General features: G+C 36.3%; 1 long non-coding RNA gene across 1 annotated transcript in view; it reads right to left on the reverse strand.

Annotated features, from left to right (window-relative positions):
• Nucleotides 1-1,409: 1,409 nt before the first annotated feature.
• LOC122356287 overlaps nucleotides 1,410-26,045 on the reverse strand; it is a 28,353-nt gene continuing 3,717 nt past the window's right edge. Inside the window, exons 2-4 of the long non-coding RNA XR_006252306.1 lie at nucleotides 2,979-3,021; nucleotides 2,627-2,733; nucleotides 1,410-2,071 (exon numbers count right to left, since the gene is read on the reverse strand). This is a non-coding gene — a long non-coding RNA (uncharacterized LOC122356287). The remainder of the gene's footprint in view (nucleotides 2,072-2,626; nucleotides 2,734-2,978; nucleotides 3,022-26,045) is intronic.

Genomic DNA, 26,045 nt, shown 5'->3' on the forward strand with positions numbered 1-26,045 from the left:
AACTGACATGACACATTTCTAGAGCCCTGCCTTCATGTGAGATTTCAGCTTAATGTGTTTGTTTCTGACGCTTGTTTTGTCTCAGACATACACGTATATAGTATATATTTTTATTTCTTTTTTTATTTATTTCTAGAACAGCGAAATACTTTGAAAATACTTTAGCTTTAAAGGGTCACCATATCATTTATAAAACTAATTCGGGCTTTTTATGTTTTTTATTTTATAATCGTTGTGCATTTTACAGCATTATTTGATCGGTCTATTTTGTTTTCTTTTTCATTTTTTTTTAATAAAAGAAACTAGGAAAGAAAAAAAAGAGGAACAGAAACAGGATATGATGCAGGACATTCACACGTTCCCGAAAAGCTTTTATTTTTAAATATACAGATTTTATTGTTAAAAATATTTTTTATGTATTTATTGAATGTTTAAAACAACACTCATATTCAAATGATCAGTTATTTAATGTAGAATGTAAAAATAAAACTATTGTTATTGTTACCTCCATTCATACTTAATCTCGCCTATTTATAATGAATTAAAATTAACATTGTTAAACTATTGTAACTATTGTAATATAAAGCTTGTCAACAATCAATTAATTTTTTTTTTATGTGTGTAATATTATTAGCTGTTCTAAAAAATAATTGTTCTATTGTGTGTGTATACACATGCATGCGTGCATGTGTGTGTGTGTCTTTCTTCCCCCAAAATGTAATACAGCATAAGCAAACATACAGCTTTGAGGTAGGCAGTGAACCTTTTTTCTCTCTGAATTTGAAATTATTATTGCACAGTTTTACTTATAGCCTGAAGTAGGAGAAATGGAGAAAAAGCTGTTGCGGCGGCATTCCATTTTTCCATGTAGGAGTATAAGAGCCTGTGTTATTTGCATACCAGGGACATATTTAAGCTGTATTACATGCAGGAGAAGTGTTACGGGGAAAGAGGCTATACATCTAAAGTAATGATGAGTTCAAAAAATGTGTGAGAAACAGCTTTACCCTGCATGGAAATGCACTCTGTGGGATCATTAAGTCTCCTCGGCTTCAAAGTGCTAAAGCGCTCTAGTGAAAGCCTATTAGCAGTCACTGGGAAGCTCAACTCCGCACTAAACGGCGTGCTGTTTTCATGTCTTCCCTCAGTGATAAAGCCTTATCTATTTAAGATGCTTGAAAATAGCTCATATTGAGCAGCATATTAGAATAAATTAAATAAACACATTGCATATATATAAATCAAACTCCATGCGGTTAATCACATACACAAAGAAAAGACACCCACATTGAAAGCCTCGCCGAATAAGCAAAATCTTACCACAAGACGAGGCTTTTCTCAATCTGTTTAAACAAATCAATCAAATTCTTAAAGATATTTGTGAAAATGTGCAAAGATTTATTATTAAATTGCATATGGAAAGAATTCTGTCAGCAGCTTCATAAAACCTAAACACAGACAAAGGCATGATGCAATTACAGTAATCAGCACATGTCAATTAAACACAAATCGCACAATTGAAAACACACTTTTATACTGTATACTGTACTGAATGCACAACTGATAAACAACTACACACTCCGCAGGTCTGTGCATCAAATACAAAATAATATTTGATTTATTTTTTGTCTACCACTGACAGATAAAGCTGCCTTCTATCGGAGAATTAACAACATTTGCATATCAACCGCTTATAGTTTGCATATTGAAATTACATAAAAATCACATAATCAAATTCAATTGTTGTTAATAATACATACTAGTGATTGTTCAGAACTTACACACTTTTGTATAAAAACCGTTTCACTATTTTACATACAGCCTTCATTTGGTGCGACACGTGCCTGCATGTAGAAGAGAATGATATTTATCCATCGAATATTATCTAAGCCGCTAATGTCAGTGCAGTCCTCTTTTGTAAAATATGAGATAAGCAGATACATCTCTTTTTATTGGTAACATTTAGCTAAATTGATGGCCTTTGTGTGCACCTGGTGCCAAAGGTTAGCATTGTGGCGAAGGTCTTCTCTCTCTCACGAGGATCCGTTCAGCCGATAAAGGTTGTCTCGACCTGCCATGTACAAGCGATACCATAACTGATATATTGTTGCATTGTGGGTAGGAGTAGTTTTAATAAACAACTGACTGGATATCTTGTATTTGTGCATATTAAATTATACAAAAGAAAGCAATTTTTTCTAGGAAATGTGAATGACAAGGAATTTATTTTGAATTTATGTTATCCAACAGACAAATAAAAAAAATTGCATTCTGTATTTATTTTTTCTTTAGTTAGTGTATATTCGCGATATGAAAATGTGGCGTAATTTTCCGTCATAAATACCCAAATTAATTTAAATGAGCAAGTGGCTTTTTAAAGCAACAATTATTATTAGCCAGTGGCCTTAAAAAAAAAAAAAAAAAGTAAAGATTATCACAGATTTACTACCTCGGATATTATATTGTAATAATTAACTTTTTTGAAAATGCCATCTTTAAGCAATTCTATTTTAACACACACAGTTCACACAAAACATAGACACGTAAAACAAAAAAAACAATTCATAATTCATAACAATATACATAATAAATGCATTTGGTTCTTTGAATACGCCTTTTCTGTTACCTTAATCAGATAGCATGGTGAGGCAGACAGCTGTGTTGTTGACTAGAGGCAGACAGGCACATCGGGTGAAGTTCAGCTCCAGCTAGAACAGCACACTCATCTAATCCCTGAGGCAGAAGAGAGCGCCGTACAAAACTACTGTACACACACTCACACATCTTCACTCTGCAGCTGTGATGAAGTCATCTAGGGGTCTTGACACGCTTTCGTCTAGCTTAGAAATCATTTTCAAATGTTTTGGGACTGGTGTCCACATTAGACAGTTACAAGGCTAGTACTGTACTGTACAAACCCATTGGCAGAGCCAGAGCTATTTATGGTTGCTTAATACCGCAAATGGTGTTGCAAGTACCTGCAAAAGCCATGTACTCATAAATCACGTTTTGTTGATCCATCTGGTCCGTGCATGTGAAGAAAAGAAAAGAAAATGCGTATCAAGTTACATCAATGAAATAAGAAAATAAATAACAAACACGCGCACACACACACACACACACACACACACACACACACTGTAACAATTGTTGCAATTTTAATTGTAAAAAAGACTAAAAATGATACAAAGCATAACCTGTTAATTGGTTAATAGTACATTTTCTTGCTATATACAGTGATAAATTTTAATAAATCTAACCTTTCATTTCATATCATTTTGCAGTTACATTTTAGATTTAGTCACAAACAGATACATGTAAAGTTTGTAGAAGTGAAAAAGAACAAGTCGTCATATAATCAAGACTTTTCCAGAACTCCCTGTGTGACACTTTATTTTTTTTTTATGTGTTTTTTAAACGTGTTTTTTTAACAGTTTTTGTTGTCAGTTATGTATATAGAGTGCTCTGTTATAAATCTTGTTAATTAATATTTATAGCATTATTATTTCCCTGTCATGTGTTACAATAATTGTTTTTTGTGTATGCAACCTTCTATATATATCAGCATTGGCATCAGTTTGGGAAGATTATTATTTTTTATCATTATCGTTATTATCGTTATTACGTTTTTACATGATTTCTACATAATAATTGTAAATGTGACATATTTAACATATAAAGAATGTGTATTTAAATAACCTTTTTAACATAAAAATTTTATGTGTGTGTGTGTGTGTGTGTGTATTACATTTTACATCACTGGATTTATATTATTGTGTACAGAGTATATTTTATAAGCCTGGACTTGCATACTAAAATGAAATACTGCAGTGAAAATGTCTAAACTTGTAAATGTTTTAAATAACTCCTCCGTGTAGAGCGCAGCTTTCATGGGTATTGTTAAAAACTCTTCCCAGGTGTCCCAGGAGTGGTAGCACAGGAGGGTCAGCGAGTCACAGCACTGCTTTACTGTCACCATCACTCTTCATCCTGCGCTGCTCAAGACGTGTTAGTGACCTTACCAAAAAAATCACTTATACCTGACCGGACTGCTAATGCACTATCCAGATGTTACGCTTTCAGCTTCATGTTTGATGTTTTTCTACACCTACTATTCTCCGTTATATCCCGAATATGGCCTGTAGATCATCTACTTTTTTATTTCGCCTGTCACGGTCTGCAAACAAATCGGAAGGCTGCGTACCTCGGTGGAAGCCTTTGCAAGCCACATAATTATTTGTATATTTGCTGGCTGAACAAAGGGCATCGCTCATCAGAGAGGCGTTTCCATTAAAAAATGATATCTTAACACTAAAGGTTACCAAGATGACATTACGCTCCTTAGACGTGTTTGACTGACACATTGAGGTTTATGACCTTCAGAGGTGAACTAGAAGTCCGAGACGGAAAATACTGTATTATTAAACCTCCAAAAAAAAGCCATTTTTCACTTTTCTTTACAGAACATCGGTTTCAACGGGGTAAAACATTTCTGAGGAGGACAAACAAAGAGCAGAGGTCAGTTTCAGCGGGGTGTGTAAATCTCACCACGGTAATGAAAAGTCAGCGGTCGTTAGGGTCGCGTGTTGACAGAGTTCATTTGAATTAGTTTCAAGCGTTCGAAACTGAATGTCAAGCCAATTTGATTTCGAGCATTCAAGCTTCATGACACTTCAAGGGGCTGCATTGATTCCCGGTAAATAAAAGGCAAGACGCATTAAATATTTCTATATTTTGCTAATCATTTAATTATTCCACCCACTCCGAGAGTGGATTAGAATGATTTCGACAGAGAACATAGTACCTAGCCACTTACCAGTGTAAGAGAATAAACACTATATACATTAAAGGGAGCACTTGGCGGAGCTGCGTTCGGGCTTGATACTGCCTCCTATCTAAATGGCTAATCCATGCAATGTGTGGGTGGGGTGATTAACGCTCACACAACCACATGAAAAAAAATACATTTGCTTTGAAACTTTGAATACGGTCGGCATGAATATGCAACTATGAATAATTGGCAGAGAATGGGAGCTGGCTTGGATTAACAACTCAAAATGCAGTTTATGACTAATTGTGTTAAGTGAAAATAAACTGGCACTTTTGTTCCCGGGATAATTAGCTTTTTAATGTTTGCCGGAGTGATTGTGGGAGCTGTGCTCTGGCGCCTGTTCTTTTTTCAAGTGGGCCCTCTAGCTTTCCTGAGGGGAATGAGACTTGGGTTCGTGTGTGTATGTGTGTTGAGGACTTTTATTAGTGGGGAAAAGTGGCTTTCTAGCTGTAAATAACTTTGTAGTGCAGCATATTTGTTTGTTTAGACTTCTTTTTGATTTTATGCTTGAGGCTTTGTACATATTTTAATGGAGTTGCATTAATAGGTTTGTTGCTTTTGAATAGCCCCTTCATTCATGCTTAAACCACATTTACAGAGCTAAAATTGCTTCGTGTTTTGAACAAGTTTTGTATTCCATAACACTGTGGTGTACATCCTTGTGATTTTGTTTATTTATTTATTTTCACAGTATGTATGAAAGTATGCATGAAAACATTTACATTTTGGTAAACAAGTACACGTTACATCCCATTATATAAAATATAAATAACATACATAAATCTTGTATATATGTATATTTCTTACATATATACATTCATGTATTTATATATACAAATAAATATGCTCAGCACACACCCATATATTATATAAACATAAACGTACGGATACGTGATTGTGAAATGTGTATCTTTAATCTTTCATGCCATTGCAGCATTTAACTATTATCTAGAAATATTAATTATTACTTTTAAAATTATATTAATAAATGACATATTAAATTGCAAATTTTATATTACAAATTGCTTTAGAAATGCATTTAGAATAAAATAAGTTTCAAATGAAATTAAAACTATTAGTACTTTATTGTGATGAAATCTATTGATGATGATAATAACAATAAAATGATAATGATAATGATAATCTTCCTCACCATCAACTTCATAAAAGAAAAATAATTTCAAAATATTGTGACGTACAACTGTGTAGTTTAATTCCCCCTGATTGGAAACTATTTAAGAAAAAAAACCTCAGTGATTCTGAGATTCACAAGGCTCCTGCAAACTTCCGCAGAATGCGTTCATGCACTATTGAGAGACTCGAGGACCTCTCTTTCACTTTCAACCCTGTACTTTTTCCCACTTTCCGACTCGGTCTCGCACCGAGACTCGCGCTGCTTTCCTCTGCGAGAGGGGCACGGGGTAATTGGAATCAGTTATTCAAAACATCTCTAAATGTGATTTAAATGGCGAGGATTTATTAACATAGAAGGAAACCATTAAAAGGGGGTTCGGAACGGGGAGAGGGGAATTCCGTTTTGGGAGAAGAGTGGGGGCAGGACGGACTGCGGAGTGAAGAAGGAAGGGGAAGGGGAGAACGAGGGGGAGAAGAGAAAGCAATTACTGGATGTAAAGGCCACGAACAGAGCTCCCGCCGTCACTGAGAAATCAAATCTGTCAGCAATTAGGAGGATCTGAGGGGGCCATGCAGCACTCGCCGCTGGACAATAAGGGTGCTGGGACTCTGAAGAGGAGAAGGGGGCCGGAGCAATTATGAGAGCTGATAGAGTAGCTTTATTTATCTAAACAGCAGGTTAGTCTCTCATTCTGCCTCTTTTGTCACTTGTTGCGGATGTGAAAGGGGCACCACTTCATCCAAACGCTGTTCGACCCGATCGCCATTGTCCGGGCAGTTAGTGTCTGAAGTGGCTCTGCTTTTCACTACCCTGCTGGGATAAACCAGTGCTTGATCTCATGCCCTAGCAATGCTAACCCTTCACCTTCAAGAGCAGATCTCCATACCTTGCGTTTGAAGCTACTTATTAAGACATTGCAAAAGGGGCTGCGCTCCTCTACAACCAGTCCTCAATATCAAAGGGCACAGGCTCAATGAATGGGTCAAAAGGCCCTTGTTTAGGACGGAGGCTCAGGAAAAGGATTACAGCTGGGTAGTCTAATGTTAGTCTTCGCATAAATGGCGGAATAGAGAACTGCACTGAAGCGATGTTGAGAATCCCGTCTGCGTAAGCTAAATAAACCACAAGAAAACAATAAACAACATTTTGTTTTGCATTTGACGAAGTGGTGAGTGATGAAAAGTTTTCTTTTTATTTCAATTATACTTTAATATTGGGAAAGTCCATGCAATCAGAAAATGGCACAATATGCAATTTTCGGACAAATTAAGAACAATACCATTGAGTAACGATATCTAATAAATGGAGCATTTATTTTTTAAAATGATGACCCTTTTAATAAAGAAAAGTCTGCCTTTTTGTTTTGTCAATGATGATTAAGAAAATTTAATATATATAACTATTTCTTTATATATATATATATATATATATATATATATATATATATATATATACACACACCACAGTAACTATAACTTAAATTTCTATCAAATTGATTCAGTTTTTAAAATGTTGGATTTCAAATCATAAAGCTGTTGTGTAAAATATGAATTCAGTATTATTTCAGTCCAAATGATAAATACTAAATTCAGAAAACAGACTTCAATTAAGATGTATTTTGTAAATATAAGGGCGAAACTCAACAACACCAATGGAGAATGCCTTTAAAAGAATATTTAATATTCACTAACACAAATTCACATGTGCATGGTCAAATTCATTAGATTACACAGAATGTCCAAAGAGGTCACCGAGCACCACACGAATCCTTTAACGAGGAGCAGATGTCTGAAAATGAAATTCTATAAATTATTTCAGGTTGATTATCAGCCCTCATCATCTCAGAGTTAAAAAATGCACCAGGACATCACTCATAGCCCTTTAAGCATAGTTTTCCCACGCGATTAAAGGCCCACATATTTTCTATATAGTGCCCTCTGTTATGTGGTTTTGCAGACTGGACCCACAGCAAAGAATATAATAATCTGAGAGAAGCAAAGCTTCAAGTGGGTATAAAAGCACGTGTACATCTCACACACATACCGACATGTGCTTTCTGGCCACCACGCTCCATCCTGGGCCTAAGGGATCATGAATTTCACCGACATAATCTCATACCAAAACATAACAATAATGGATAATAAGTGTGTCAGTAATGATGAGAAATAAATATTTTCTGAGGTTATATTAAAAGCAGTGGCAATATTAGTTTTTAAAGACATTACCCTGAGTAATAGATTTGTTTTTTCTTGGTTTCAAAGCAGTAAACTGTTCTCTGGGAATCCCTGATAGAGCATCCTTAATTTTCAGGTTTAGCATTTGGAATATGTTATGAGGCACACAGTCTTACTCTTGTCAAAGTGCTTTTACAGCTTAAACAAATTTAATCAGAGGAGCTTTGAGTGACAGGGGGGAGCTCTCCCACAATGCCCTCTTTTTGCCCCGCACTCCTCCTCCTCGGCAGCAGCTGTGCAGACCCGCTAGTGGAGGTGCGTCTTAACCCAACACTTGAATTTCACTCCGAGAGCATTATGAAAACATTCCTTATTCAAATGCCAGCGGAATAATACTACATGGTGCTAGACCGCTTGTTTTAACACAAGTACGTCTTTGGCGCACATCTTTAATTATCTCAGATGCCTGAAGAAATTAGCAGTTTATATGGACAATATAAACACTAAAATGAGCGTGCAATCTATAAGTAGATAGAGATTTGGGGTTTAAGTTTTGAAATAAAATCATGAAATAAAATGCGCCGATCATGTAATGGAACAGCCTGTAATTAAAGTTTGTAATTATGCAGATGTAACAGACAGCCACTGTTACTCGTATATTACATTAGTAGCTGCATAACAGACTCAGTCTGTAACGTATGTGTAACAGTAGCAGCCTATTACATAAATAATTACAAACTAAGTACAAACTATTTCATAACTTAGTTGCATGATAAGTACATTTTGTTTTATGTAAGTAACGGCTACTACTAAGTACTTACTAGGTCATTTCTCTGTATTGTGGACACCTTAAAATAAAGTGTTATCCTTACTATATGGTTAGGGTTAAGATTATTTATATATAAATATGTATAGTATAATAGTATGTTACGTGTAGCATAAAAAAAAGTGTTACCAAGTTTTCTATGATAAGGAAGTTACTGATATAGAGTGAGTAGTGTTTGTTTGGTCATGTTATATCATTCAATATGGCTGCCTTGTAAACAATCTACAATCTACCTACTAATAAACAATCTACAATTTAAAAAATGACTGTAAATTTATTCACTTTTTTTTTAATTAGGAAAGAAACTGTGTGCGTCTTTAAAGAATTTGAGACAGAAAAAAGAGAGATTACAAAGTCAAAAGGAGATGTTGGGGAAAAATAGATGGTGATCATGAATAGTGGAGGTCTGCACAGGTGGCTTTAAAGGCCTCAGGCCCAGTGGGGGTCTCCCCTGTTTCACTCTGTCCACAGGTGTTTATTAGCACATAGGAGCTGCCATATGTCCCAGCATGCAACACAGCCTCGGGGTGTACAATCAGCCCTCACACCCATAATCATCAGCAACCCTGGCAGCACTCTCTCTCTCTCCCTCTCTTTTACTCTCTCACTTTGTCTCATGAGAGATCAAGTGGAGCAGCAAAGTATTTTGTAAATGTTTTCTTCCTTCGCTTGCTTTGACCACACTATATCAACATCCCCAATAGTGTAAAATATCACCACATGATATTTTACCCTTAAATAATTCATTATAAATCATTGCATGTATGTATTGCACTTAATGCATTTTTTAATTCATTTTTAGATAGGACAAAAATGAGCATCATCTTATTGACTCATAAGCAGATGTGAAATATATAACAGGAGTGCAGCAGAGAAAGAAAACATATAATGCCACAATTTAGAGGAAATCTTTGTGTAACGGATATCAAATGCTTTCCCAATTCTAGTCTTTCTCTCTGCAGGGATGGAAATGTTTTGCACCTGGTCAGTATGAGAGAAAACCATTGTCATTTTAACAAACCCCCCCACACACTCAGGCAGGCATGTGAATGATTGGGCAATGAATACATACTGGTTGGGGGAGACCAGCGAGCGGTGCCTGTTTGAAGTGGGCATATGGTTGCTGCATTTGCATTTAATGCCCTTCAGATTACGAGCGTTAACTCGTGCTAAACACCTCGCTCGGTTGGGGCTAATTTGATGAGGTCATGCTGTGACCTTGTGACCCCTCTACCCCTATGTCCTGTAAGTGAAAGCAGCTGGGTGCAGATCAGGAGAGATTTGCACGTGTGTATACACACACACACACACACACACATCAAATGCAACCTGTTCTCATCTTCATTCTGGACCTTAGCTTATAATGGTCACTGAAAAATATATATACCCTTTCACAAGGTGTAGAACCTACAGTGCTGAATATGGTCAAAATTATTATGACATCTGCAAAGGTTTTTACAAATATTTAGATTTCAAAACTGACATGGCTCTTGAATGGACTAAATTGTGATGTTTATTTTTAAAAGGAAGTGCGCTATTACTTACCTTACCAGAACAAACGGAAGAAAGCGAGGCAGGTCAGGAAATATAGTGGGGTTCAAAACTCTGAGGCTACACTGATTTTTTAAATTGTATTTAAACTGAAATAAGCAGGTTTACTGTTATGAAAACAAACAAAGAGAATAAATCATAAACTATTTGGAAAATATTTAATGTTAATGTGGGCACACATTACAATCGGCTACAAATTTTACACAGTCTTCCCAAAAAAACGGACAATCCTGAAATTCGCAGTTTTTCAGTTTAACGTTACAGTCATGCTGATGATATAAATTGCAAAATAATTAATAAACATTAAAAGCAAAAACTATTTTAATAATATTCATAATGTTTTTATTTGATTTGACTTGATTTTGCTAAATAAACGCATTTTTACATCTGGTCTGAAATATTTAGACCCTCACTGTATTTCTTCTCATACAGCCTGAGCAGATTTGTAGTGAGGATTTGAATGCACTTGCCGCACGGCGCAAATAATGCCACTTAAAGTTTAATTCTAGAACTTCCAGGCGTTTTAATTCCAAAAGCATTCCAACATGCACTCCACAGCACACACATTATGACCACCGAAACGCACATATCCACATATTGCAGGCACACAAGTAGTTCTCATTGTGTTTTAGTGAAAGGGGGCGTCGATACGCTGTGACTGAGCCTCTCCTTTGAAACGGGGCACAGTGAAGAGGAACGCACAGATCTGTTCAGTACAGTCTGAGAGCTTGGTTTAGCTAACCTCCAAGGCCACAGCAGCAAGGGGGCCTCTGGAGAACCTCTCTTATGTCAAAAGAGGGGAAAAGCCGCTCAGCTTTTAAGACATCGCTTGGCCTTTTGATCAGTTCACAAGTTACAGTCGGAAACTGAGGCCTTTTTTGATGCAAATGGCCGCTCATCAAAAGCAGCACCGAAAAACATCTCTTTCTTTGGGACGGTAATGGGTCTCGCTCTCGTTCTGGGAAATCACACAGCCAAGGACTGTGTAAAGTGTCCACTCAGAGTGCTGAAAAGCAGTCGGCTGCACAGGTGTGGACATTGTACACGTCTTCCTGCTACGATATCCGAGTCACACACACTCGCAATTAAAGGATTACGGTTCAAATTATTAGGAGCGCAATGCTGGACAACACACCGCTAATTTGTTCCCGGCCCCCTGTTTATGGATCAGTAAGCCAAATAGTAATGAAGTTTAAATGTAATTTGAGTGTTATTATGGTGCAGTAGTGATTAATTAAAAGGGGCTTTGCAATAAACGTGAGGGAGATATAATAGCAGTTAGTTATAATGTAGAGCAATTAAATATTTTTCATATTAATGAAGATAATTGCTCGTCAACAGCTTGGGCATTTGATCTCACCGTTCAAATGAAACAAGCATGACTTTGGAGAAAATACTGAATATTAAAAGGATTGTTTAACCGAAAATGACATTTCTTTACTCACCCTCACGCTGTTCAAAATTCGTATGACTTTCTTTATTCTGTAGAAGACACACAAAAAGATATTTTGAAAATGCATAATCTCTTTTGTTCATATTCTTCAAATCAATAGAATGCAAAACTCTGAAGTTCTAAAAAGGTAACACATACATACTACTACTTTCAAATGATAAATTTTTAAATGTATTATATTTATTAATAATAATTATTATATTATCATTGTTAATGTTTCACAATATTTTTGTGTGAAAAAACTGTATATATATATATATATATATATATATATATATATATATATATATATATATATATATATATAGTGTTTTTATTATATATGTGTGTGTGTGTGTGTGTGTGTGTGTGTGTGTGTGTGTGTGTGTGTGTGTGTTTATGTGTGTATACAGATATAGTGCATCACAGTTTCAACAAAATAAAAAAATAGCAAAATTCCTAAGAAGATTTTGTTTTTTTACACAATTAACAGCCAAAACATAATGTGCCACAGAAAAGGACATTAGTGCCAATTTGGATTGAACTACTCCTATAAATCACCATCAGTGTGTTTTATGTCTGTCACTCTGGAAGGTCAAGTTTTAGGAATTCATTACCAGTTGTTTCTCTTTTATTTCAAAAGGACATGAAACACGACACTTTTATATACTTGTAAATCAGACCTCCTTTGGCATTGCTGAGCGTTCTCCTGTCTGTTGTGGGATCGGCGGCTCTCCCAAAGCGTATCATTATGTGCCGTTAAAGAATATGGTGACAGAGATTGCGGAGAGGACAGGGAGGGGCTAAACTAAACTCCACTCAAGGTCATGTTCTCCGACAATGGCTCTACTAATCCTTCGCCCACTCAGACGCGATTGGACCCACACCCCGCCGCTCTGAGGAAGAGTACGGGGGCCCGGTCTCCTCTTCCTCACCCCGTGTATTAGGCTTCCAAGAGCGGCCGGATAATCTACCAATTAGCAGCAATTGTGGCGGAGGGTTTTAATGTGGGGTTCTGTATTTTTTAAATACCGTTTAATTTTTCCTCTCTCTGGCACAATCGTGATTGTCAGCACTCTCTCTGGCTCCCCCATTTAAAATAAAAGAGTCCGGAGCTTAATTTGGCATTAAAGACCGTAGAATGTGCACAGCCAGCGATGTGATTGTCAGTCAGAGCCGGGGCGAGAGAAAAAGAGAGACTGAAGGGAGAAAATCATTTTAAAAGGGAGCTGGTGTGAAGGACTTGTTTGAACAGGCCTAATGCCTGCCAGAGTATCAGTGGAAGAAGCCGCATTGTGCCCAGATAACATGGTGCCCCAACGTTTCACCCCCTGTGGTCCACCGAGTTGGTGTGTTTGGATTAGGACAGCCCATTACATTAGCCTAATAATGGGATAAGGCCAACTTAGCGACATACTGCGCAAGAACACCAGGCAACATCGGCACAACTATGTGCTACGAGCTCACGAGCCTGCGGTCGATGGGAAGCGTAATGGAAAACTGAACCGTTTCAGCAGGAGTGTATTTGGGTGGTAAAACAGGTGGAGCACCATCTTCGTGAGAATTGTGTTTGCGCTAAACTTTCAGAAAACAACCTGTTGGTGGGGCTGTAAAACACAGCTTTTACCAAACGCTTCGGTGATTATAGTGCTGAAATTATTATAATTATTCGACTATGTGGGTATTTCCATCGTAGGGAACTGAGCCAACAATGCATTCAGTTCTTTAATGAATGTTTCAATGAATGTTATGTCGTATGAACCCACTAAACCTATTTTTTAAGCAAGGAGCTTGTCAAGGGACAGACTACAAAATCGATGCCATTAAAGGGGCTTGTCTGCGAGTGAATATAGGTCTCAGGATGAACATGTGTGTTTTAGTAAAATGGCAATTTTGTCACTGAAAAGAATAGTTATAATAATACTAATAATTCACCTGAAAAAATATGGTGCATGACAGTCTTTGCAGTCAAAAGCAAAAATTATAGGTGCTCAGTTAAGAAGTGAATAGCAGTTTTGAAAAGATATATATCATTTTGTGGTATAATAATTTATCCTTTTTTAGTTCAAATCAGCAAATAATTGTAATTGTGTTATTTATACATATTATATATATTAACTCACAATTCATTCATTACAGGAAAGTATTGTTCACCCAATGAGTAATACTTTGTTAATATAAGAAATATATTAAACTGTACTCATACCTCACTATTATGGCTTTAAAAAACAGCACATAGCAGCACATCTGAGCTGCATTTTTCTCAGGTAGAGCCAAAGGCAGCCAAGAGGCCAGTAATTAGTTGTCATCCCTGCTTGCCTTTATAGTGCTAATTTGGGGTCAGGCTGTAGGGTGTAAAGGTCACGGCCACAGCTGGCTGTCTCAGCGTGTCCACGGCGGCTGTTTGTCTATTGCTGGAGCGAAAACAATCCGCTGGCTGTTCCCTCTGGTCGGCATTGTGACCTTGCCCTTGGCCACGCTGGTGATGGCAGCTGGTGTCAAGGAGAACAACACCAGAGTTCCCGGCTCCTCTCGCAGGTGCGTGGCGATCATTGGGGAAGAGGGGGAGATTGGGCGGAGTGTTCCTACAAGAGACGTCCCAACTTCTTCTACGCTTGTTTACCTCATAATCAAAACACTGAAGGCTAGAGCTTATCTCTCCTTCAATCTTCTAAATCTGACCTTGGCTCTTTAAATAACAGTCTGATCCTTTTACTAATGGCTAACTCTTCCCCGGAGGGTTCATCTTCAGGTCCCAATACAATAACACGGTGGAAGTGCATAACTCTGAGGGAGCTTACTGACCAGCTTTTAAGGGCATCAGCTTCAAAGCTGGAGTACCTGAACTAAAGTTTAAGTTAAATTAGACTTGCTTTAGCCGGAGGGCAGGATTAACCCAAAATTATAATAACAAACGCCACTTTGCGCACGTCACGGAATACAGTCAGAGCTCCAGGAGAGACAACGGGACACCCTCATCCTTGCTGTTTCCTTACTTCCTTAATTTCGTTTGGGTAAACAGTGCCAACATGGTGTCCACCTGCTTTGGGGCAGTTGAGAAATTGACGTTTCCTGAAAAGCTCCGTGAACTTTGACCTCTGAGGGGCAGGAAAAGGGGTGCGGTGTGGCGATGCCCTCCTGTGTGGCCAACTACCATTTAACCCCCTAATTGTTACAAGGCAGCTCCTGGCGCTCTAATACTTGGTTTCCGGAAATCACTCTTAAACAATCAAATAAACGCACATGCATGGAATTCGCCATGCCTTTGGGCCTGGGATAAACGGTGTGATCTGGTGGTGCTCAAAAAGGAGGAAAAGCTTCATCTAAACACTTTTCTAGAAGTGAGACATGTTATTAAGGATCTGATTAGTAAGTGAAATGGATCAAATAACCGAAATACAGTTGATTGCGGTTCTAAACAAGAACCCCTATCGAATGATTTCAATGGACACGCTACTCAGGAAGTCAAAGTAAACTTCCTAAAGCATGATACTCATTTAAAAAGGGAATTAATACGATAACATTGCATGTAAAAGCAGGTGAAAGTGAGGAAGTCACATTTTTTCACAAACAAAACTATTCTTGATATAATAAGTCATCACATGTTCACATAGTTTACGTAAGCTTTGAGAGTGTTGCTATTCTTCAAAGTTCATCATCAAAAAAAAAAAAAAAAAAAGTTACATAATTGTTTCATAGTCTTTTACGAGAGCTGGCAAGTGTTTCAGCTTCACACATAGATTTTTTTAGCCACGTGATCACAGTTTAATTCATTCATACTCTCTGACCAGTGTCTGCTACGCAAATATCCAACACAACGCAAACAGAATTTCCAAGATGTGCTTTGTCAAAATCATAGATACTCTCATTCTGTGCCAGTAAGTAATTTAAACACAATAAACATTTGAATTCTTGTAGATACATCTAACTACTCTTCAAAATGTTTGACATGTCAACGAAGCAAAAGTGAATAAACATGTTAGGACTTTAATTAGTAAATGATGACTAATGTGTATTAGTCACCGTTTATTAGAAATGTCACAGGAATTTTAAATGGGCTGAAAGGAAGCAGTATATCAGGAGAGGGAGATGGTCTGTCTGTCCAGATGATTTGCAGACACTTTATTAGCATACAGTGCAAGTTCCTCTGGAGGACATAGCACTTGATTTTTCTTCTTTCTCAGTGTTTTCTTTTTCTTTCTTTGCCCCTGTGTTAAGGTTTATCGAAGAGTTAGGTTTCCATCGATATATCATTTTACCACCAAAGATTTTTGTACAAACATAGAACGCAAACACATGCGAGAGACTAATGTCTCGAAATATATTTCACTTAAGCACTTGTGTTTATAATTTTAAAATGAAGTTTCCGCTTAAAATGGGCTGTGAATACGCTGCAGCAAAATGTAAATGAACAAGCACTTCAGCAAAAATACTGTATGGATGTATGAGCACTGACCCTATCACAGACATTAACAAACTTTTAACAAACAAAATTTTATAAAAATACATCTAAATCTATACTAATTTTATTTCCAAGCATAAATATATATAGGGTAGTAGCCAACTACACATTTATTAGCACTGTTTAATATGTAAGGTTTATTATTTTTCAGTTTAAAGAAAACAAATACTAACACAATATTATTGTACATTATTATTATTATTTTTTTACTTTATTGTTTGCACCAATACCAAAACTACTACTACTAACATAGTTTTTATACTTATTTCCATTGTGTATGCAATTGTTAAGGTTTTGTGAGTGGTTGTAATTTAATTTATCAATATTATTAGTAGTAGTAGTAGTAGAAGGGTTATTATTATTAATTATTTTTAATAAGACATATGCTTTATTTGATTTAAAAAACAAACAAATGTTTATTTAATTCAGTTGCCCCCAGTGCACCCTCGCCACACTTGAGTTTTTCCACTGACTTTTAGCAGAGGCCTTAGACGCATGTGGGCTTAGAGTGTTCCTCGGCGCTTCTGAGATAGCGACCTCGGCCTGATTGCTTCTCAGGATCAGAGCGAAAAGCAGTCGCAGCCAGTCGAGCTTCGCTCAGTCCCGCTAAGCTAACCACACAAACTGTCAGATCAGAGGTGTCTCCAGCAGCCCTGGATTACACAGGAGGCCAAATTATATTTCACTTCATCTACTTTGTTTATTTCTTCCTCTTCTCTTTATCTGCCCTCTCCAACCTGCCGCTTCCAATCCGATCCTCCTTTCCCGTGCCACTACTGCCCCAAAACTCAGGTGTTATTTTTCAAAAGGGGATCTCGGGAGAGTCGGAGTTTAGTGATGTAATGAAACAACAGCCAGATTCCAGGCAAGCTTTTAGCACCGGCAGATTGGGTGGGGAGAAAGTTCTGAAGAGACTCCAAGGTCAATTGCTGTGGGAAACGACACTATTGCCAGAATGAAAAAGGAAACGGAGAACGTATCAAAGGCTGCTACCTCCACGGAGGCTGGATTCAAACTCCTGCTTTCACGTCTCTCAGCGGACACTATCGTATGTCTGCTGCATGTTGATGGAGGCCTTGTAATGTATATGTGGCATAACTTGGGGCTTTCGTGTATTTAAAAATAAGTTCGCATCTACTGCATTCAGTTCATTCATTAAATCGGAAACTTGTTTAAATACAAAATTAAAATGTAATTGAAACTTATGTAACCACACAAAGTTAATATAAACAGATGAATGTGGTATACTTCACGTTCCAAAAATAATTCTCAGCATGTGAATTCTTTCCCCTAAAGGAATAAATGAGAGATTAATGAAGGATGAAGAAGTTAGGTATATTTTGGTTGCTAAATGTATTCATTTTTTATTATTAATACTATTTGCAATTAATTGTAGTAATAAATCTAGTTATACATTACACTTATAACCAATATGGAAAATCAGGAAAAAATTGCTTTTTCTTGTTTCTGATTAAAATAAAATAAAATAAAATAAATAATGAAATATTAAATAAAATAACAATTGATTATATAAAAAAACCTGCCTCCATATGCTGCTAAATCTTTTTCTCTTTTCTTTTAAAGCACCATCCATTGATCTCAGATAGTTTAAAAGGTCTTGGCAGAAGCAGAGACACTAGCATTTGGTATATGAATTTGTTTTAAAAAAAAATAACTCAGACAAACGTCTCTTTTTTTCCCTCTCTCTTATTTTTCCTTTTTGTTTCCAGATCCAAACAAAGACTTTAACACATTTTCTCTATTTGGTATTACTTTATTTTATAGTATAAATTCAAATAAATTTTAAAACGTATAAATACACACACACACACACATACATATATATATATATATATATATATATATATATATATATATATATATATATATATATATATATATATATATATATATATATATAGTGTCCCTATGGTGTGACAGAGGAAAAATGTAGAAAAGACTACACTAAAGATAAAAAGAGGTTTATCTTCAATGTATATTTCTTTGCTGTCACACCACAGGATATATCAGCTGCCCATATATAGTTTAACATTTTATATTATATAAACAAAAAGTGCTGATAAGTAATCTCATAATTACACAGTAATTCATTCATTAGAAAATGTGAAGCTTTGAAATCAACGATGCTGCTATAGAAAAGTGCATAATATGAGCTATACCCACGCAGTAAATGTATGTCACTTAAAATGTGAGGCAGCACTCCACATCCCGCTTCCACCAGCCCCTGTCTTCCACCAGTTCCTGCCACCCCGGAGGTCAACGAGATTAGCCCGAGAACGCGGGAGGAAGCCTGGGATGGCCTGGTGTGGAGCCTCCCCTCGCTCTGCCTCCATCTCCTCTCCCCTGTGATTTAAATTCAATCGCTGAGTGCATCGGCGCGACACAGCCGCCATTAAAACAGCGTGCTATTTACACATCATAAGCCAGTCTATTACATTGACATCCCGAGGAGCGCACTCCAGCCCCGCGCGAACTCATCCTCGGCCCGCAGCCGGGCCCCCTCTCTGTTTGCTCTGTGCTCCGGCATGCTGATTGGGCGATTTTAGAGCGATATGACATTCCACTACTGCAGGACGACGTGTTAGGTCATCTCTCTGAAGTAGTCAGGAGGCATTCATTATTTTGGGCGAGGGAAAAATTCTGAAGAAAGGTCAACTAAGAGACGGGGATGGTGTGGGTTGATTTTAATAGAGGTGCCGGTCGGTGAGTGTTACACTTGAGAAGGGAATATATTTTCCCCGTGATACTGTATATCCCAAATTCACAATATATCCACATCCATCTCATCCAAAAACTGTGTTTAAACTGTGGAAAGTGAGGGAAGCAAATGTTTGCTTTCATGCGTTTTATTCGATATAACGGCACGATCGGTGTGACCGATTGCGGCGAGAACCAGCACCGGTTCCAAATGTTCCTCCGCTCCAGTCCGCTCGCTAAAGACATTAAAAAATATTTGAACACTTACAATCAGATGGTTTGAACTGTGTGTGAGTGCGAGTATATTTGTGTGTGACTGATGTTTATATACTGGGGGTGCCCTGAGGAGAGTGAACTCAAAGCGGCTTAACGTTGTGGAGTGAACCCTTGTTGAACTCAGAGCAGGTGGGGAAATATTCTCTGTCTCAGTGTGTCTCTTGTACTCCAGAACCTGCTTTAAATTTTCTAGTGATCAGTAGAGCTTTATCACTTTTCTTACTCGCAGGCTCTGTGGTTAAATCTGGCTATGAAAACACAATCATGGAAATGACATGTAGATGTGAAACATTCCTACCGTTGCACGAGCGAACAGTGTCACGGTTAATATTGCACTTATTATATAACTATATGTTAAATATAGTCATTTCGTTTTTATATTGATATGTTTTTTCAGCAAGGAATAGATAAAAAGTGAGTAATAATTATGTAAGAAATTAGTTCTTTTAAACTTCCTATCTATCAAAGACTCAAAAAATATACTGTGTTTAAATAAGTACTAAGCACTTTTATTTTTTCAATTATTTATTTTTTAACACTGATTATGCTTTTTGAGCCGCAAATCAGCATAATATTTCTGGATGGATCATGTGACACTGAAGACTGGAGTAACAACTCACATCACAGGAATAGACTAACTATATATATATATATATATATATATATATATATATATATATATATATATATATATATATATATATATATATATATATATATTGTTTGTTTGTTGTTGTTGTTTTAATTTTAATAATTCACAATATTGCTGTTTTCAAATAAATGCAGCCTTAGTGAGCATAGAAACATAAAAAATATTCAAATAAAACATTTTACTTTTGTATACACTGCAGTCTAAACATATATAGGGTTAGATGAATATTCTTTGGGACTTATATAAATATATAGACTTTTTTTTTTTTATATAGACCATCATCGCAGACACATGCCTACATCAAGTTACATGGATGAATCCCAAAACACCCATGATTAGTTTGGAAAGATTTTAATATTCATGAAGGATGGAATGTCCTCCCATGGAGAAAGTGTTTTGCTTTGGTTACAAGCTGACATTTTGGCTAGCTTGTGAATTTATAAATTGAAACCAAAAACTGTATGTAAGTTGATTCCTGTACACCTGTGTTTGTATTTTTTGGGTAGAAATTAGTTTCATTTGCAATTTTTAGTTTCAACTATTTTAGCTGTTTTAAATATATATATATATATATATATATATATATATATATATATATATATATATATATATATATATATATATATATATATATATAATAGGTTAGGAATCAAGCTTTCTGTCTACTTTTCAAATAAAGCCTTTACTACTTTCATGATTAAATTCAATGAATTTATTGCAGCTTTGATATTAAAGATCTATCATCACAAAAAGAGTGAACTCAACACTTATTTACACATGTTGAGATTTACATGTTTTTGCAACTGCAAAACTACTCATCATGCCCTAAAGAAAAGATCTGAGCTGGCATCACGTCAAGCTGATGTGTCACTGCATTTCAAGGACAGAAATACAGACCAGTTATCATGTTGTTAATGTAAATTACAATTGACTTTTATTGGTCTACCACTTACTATGAAATTTCCCGTCTTTAAAGACAGTCATAAAAATTATTATAGTGTACAGCAAGTGCAAAGTTTTTATTTGAGGAAAAAGAAACCATAAATCATCTCTTTCGTTCTTTCTTTACGGGCAAGAAAGATATATAGTTACGGCTATGGGGGAGGGGGCATAAAAATGTACTACATAAAAAAAAATATACTGGTACAAAAATCCTACTAAATTACAATTATAATAAATACTACAATTATAATAAATAAATAACTAACTTGCATTTGTCTTTGTTTGTTTTTAGAATTGAAAGAGAAATCAATGAAAAACATTTTTGCTGCAAATTCACCTCTCACTAGATATGTAATAGTGTTTGTTTCAATTGTTAGACCTTCTGCTGTTGCTTATGCATTTACAAAACAATCAGTCTGCCATGTAAGAAAAAACATCAGTTGTACATTTCAGTGTTCTTCTCATTTATGCACACAATCATTTTGGATCTGCGTTGCCACATGATGTCCAATGTAAACCGTGGGTCCCGGAGCAAAACCGGTCAGGAGCCACTGATCTAAAGCTTTTTAAGTAGTTGAGAGCTTGAGAATCTCTTTATGGTTATCATACCCCATCTAGTGGCTGGAGCTGGTTAGACTGATAAACTAAGGCTACAGAAAGCCAGCAGAGCTCTCTCTTCACATCGCCTGTGTCCTTACAGGCTTGAGGAATAGAGCCAAAGATCAGTCGACTGTCAGTCAAAAGCTATTATCACACATACGAGTCAATATGACAGAATGAAAAAAAAACACAAAAAAACTTTTTTACTTAGAAAGCATATGAGAAAATGCATTCCGCAGCTGTTTGAAAAATAAAGCAACAGCATGCAGTGCGTGTATACGTGTTATAGCTTGAGGATTGAATGAAGTGGAACCTGCTGTGTGTGCGGCTGCGATTCTGATCGTAAATATGGTTCATGTTATGCAGATAGAAAGATGTAAGAATGTGTGAAAGCGCTGCCCTATATTGCCCCCTTGTTTCACAATGCCATTATCCGTCTGAAAACGGATCCCCGGCGAGCTTCTTTGGCGTTTTCCCTCTCAAAGAATAAGTGCACAAAATCGATCTCAGGTCTTGTGAGCAAAGCTGCATCTTATAAGGTTACAGATGGGACCATTTAATTCACGTCTAGGGGCAATTCACACACACATGCTAGTGAAAGAGAATATCTCTCTCCCAGAGAACCTGTGCACCAGAAGTGCTCCACCTGTTCCTCGCTGCTCTCCCGTCATAGCGTTTTCCTGCCTTTCCCCGCTTGAGATAAACATCTGTGTGTGACATGGCCTTCAAATTGACCATGTTAACGATTCTCTTCCATACAGTAAGCACATCATGTTGAAAGGGGGGATTTCCTCATCTGTTGTGACTTTGGCTGTCAGCAAAGGGGAACCGTGTTACAGTATCTGTCCTGTTCTGCTAAATTTTACCCTCTTTTACCATTTCAGTGTGTGTCTCCCAGAATAAGTATATCAAAACAAAACAAGAGGGTCGGATTGCACTGGTGCCTATGGTGCTGGAAGTTTTACTGCTCTGTGGTGTTCGGACGTGAAAGCAGAAACAGATGAGCTACAGGTAATATCACTGTCACTCACATGTTAACACAGACCTTTACTGCAATGGAGAACAGACACGGAGAGACACAGATGTTCTCGAGCTGTTGTGTATTTCGTCATGCCATCAAGTGAATAAACTAAAATAATAATGATAAAATAAATGCTGTTTTTAGTTTTGATTCAAGTAAATTGAAACGGATCATTCTCAGTACATAAGTTCTGTATATAATTCTGTAAATACAAATCTGAATATTTATTTACACTTTTACATATGCAATGATATAAATGCATAGATGCATATAAATGTAAATAATTCATCTGAATATATACTGTTATATTGATAAATATATAGATTTAAGTAAGTCCGAACATAAAAATATATATAGATGTAAATCCTGCATATTTATTAATACTGAATAAAAATGCGAAAATGTATGTCCACGAATAATAAAACGCACACACACTCACACACACAAATAATATTAAATGAAAAATAAATAAATAAATATATATATATATATATATATATATATATATATATATATATATATATATATATATATATATACATACACACACACATAAAATATATACTATTTTAATCTATTAATATAATACATTCCACATAAAATGTGAAATTTTCATGTATATTCACATTTTCATATGTATATATATATAACATTTTATCAGGTTTCTATGAAAAAAAATCTTCTTTCAAAATAAGGCATTTAATAAATTACTAATAATATTTTAAATTAAATTAAAGTGAAATTATTGAACCTAAATATAGAAGCCTGATAAAAACACTGATTTAAAAGAAAAATCTCAGAAACAGACTTGGAGGTTTCTGCGCACACACGTGTGTGTGTTTGTGTGTTGATAAACTATTTAAAATTAGGTACACCTCCTTACAAACGAAGATCAATTAATGTTAATTATAATGCATCCATTGAGCTGATCACAACATACGACGAGCTACACAAAGAAGTGTGACGTGTAAGTCAGGATATATGATGATGATGTTAACGTCTTATCTCTCTCTCACTAAGGCAAAAGGCCACACATAAATCACGAGTTCAATTGAAAAGCTCAGCGGCTCCATTAATTCCAAGGCCATATCCTCTCTCTCTTCTCTTGAATAATTGATCCTTTATAAAACCAGCTATTAAAAAGAGACTCGCCCATGAGAGAGCTTTGAGGGGGAGAGAGAGTTGTTTCAGGAAATCGTGGAGAAACGTCAGTGTAGGAACACCCTTTTCCTTCAGACTTGATTATGGATGGTTTTAATCTGACAGAAAGAGTTGACAAGCCTGGTGATGCAATCCCCGAAGAGAAAGCCACCATTCATTAGTCGGCCCTAATGTGATTGAAAGCACTTGTGCAAATAAACAGGCAGTTAGAACCGATAGAGAGGAATCTCAGAGCCCATGCCGGTACCAGACAGTGACTAATTCAGTTCGGCCCTTTTATCTTAGTAATCCCATGCAGCAACGTTTGCAGGTCCGAGAGAGGACTTATAAATTACATCTAATAGGCTTCAAATCAAGTACTAATTAAAACTGCATTAACCTTAATGAATCGGAAAAATGGAGACCCCAATTTATTGGAGTTGTGTTTATACAAGCGAGAGCTTCAATAATACATGACGCAATCCTGCTCTATGGGATGAACTCTTCTTCCTAATGCAAACCTCCTGTGTGTGTGTGTGTGTGTGTGTGTGTGTGTGTGTGCACAGATGAGAACGTGTGTGTGTGTGTGTGTGACACGGTAAGTTTGGGCACTCCTAATCATTACTGGCCTTGTTAGAGGTTAACTTAGCAACATTAAGGCATCTTTAGCATCAGGAAAACACAGATGGAGTGTGAGTGTGCCAATCAGCATCACAGGTGCTCATAATTGTCTCCCTAATTGCTTCATTATTTCTTTCGGGTCTCGGGCCCCTGTTTTTTCCCTCCTCTTGTTGTGTGGCATCTGCGGTTCCATCACATCAGCATTTGGCAGATCCCTCTCAAGTCTCAATGAGAAGCCTCTCTAGAGTTTCAACATGTATCTGCATGTTTCCTTGATTTCCCCGGAGAATGTCTTTTATTTATTCGCTGATTCTCCCCTCAACCCCCTTTAATAGAAATTCCCGTGGTAGAGGGTATGATTGTGGTGTTTATGACAAATTGTTAAATATGTCATTAGAAAAACAGAGAAAGAGAAAGGGATATACATGGAAAGGGAGAGAGAGAGAGCAATAATCAGGAAATTCCCACATCAATTATGTCAGTCAAAGCGCTGTTTTAGTGCATGGTTTAAAAAAGAAAACACAGAGTCTCGACTAGCTCTGGTGTAATTATACAGGTGCAGAAGCTTCACTCCAAACAGGTCTGACTCTTAATTGGTCAGCCTTTCTTACTGAAACACAAATAGAAAGGTATATCATCTGTATGATGAATGGTAGGGTACATGGATAAATAAATTAAGCATGGAAACAAAAATGGACTGGTGGATCAACAGATGGATGTAAGAAAGGTATAGAAATTGATGGATGAGTGAAAAATATAAAAAGCGAATGGTTTGAAAAAAAGCTATGCAAATTAATGAATGGATATAATCTTTTTTTTTTAAATATTACAAAGGATTGACGTATAGATGGATGAAAGATATAAAAATATGGATGAACGATCAAAAATGGATGGATCAAAAATATAAAAAATTATTGGTTGAATAAAAGATAACATAAAAAGATTAATTGAAGGATGGCTAAAATGTATGGATGGACATATATATATATATATATATATATATATATATATATATATATATATATATATATATATATATATATATAAAAATGGACAGATTGATAAAAATATATAAAATGAATGGGCGGATGGCAAATGGATTTATAGTAAGATATAACAAATAAATTAAAATAAATTAAAATATAAAAAACTGATTGATTAAATTAATTCTGCACAGATGGATGGATGAATGTAAAGATATAAACATGGTAAATGGAAGGAATATATGAAAATGTATGAATTAAATTTATATATGTGTGTGTGTGTGTGTGTGTGTGTGTGTAGCAATCCAACTAATAATAAATGGATAGTAAAAAAAATGTCAGCGGGACAGATAGATCATTTCCATAAATATAGATAGATAGACAGATAGATAGATAGACAGATAGACAGATGCAATTACAAAGCCACAGACTGAGTACGGCTCCATAGAGAATACTTTACACCTTTCTCACAACAGACCTCAGTCTCCAGGGCCACACTGAAACTGACAGCATGGTCAAAACAGATATAGCATCATGAGGTGGCCTCATCCCATTGGCTCAGGAGAAGTGACCCTGCGCCTGTGGAGTTCATCTCTGGGATACACTTTCTCCTCACTTTAGAAAAACTCCAATCACATGACATGAGATCCCCCAGAAGGCCTAACCACCTTCTGCCCACCC

This window comes from Puntigrus tetrazona, chromosome 13, assembly GCF_018831695.1.
Source record: "Puntigrus tetrazona isolate hp1 chromosome 13, ASM1883169v1, whole genome shotgun sequence".
NCBI lineage: Eukaryota > Metazoa > Chordata > Actinopteri > Cypriniformes > Cyprinidae > Puntigrus > Puntigrus tetrazona.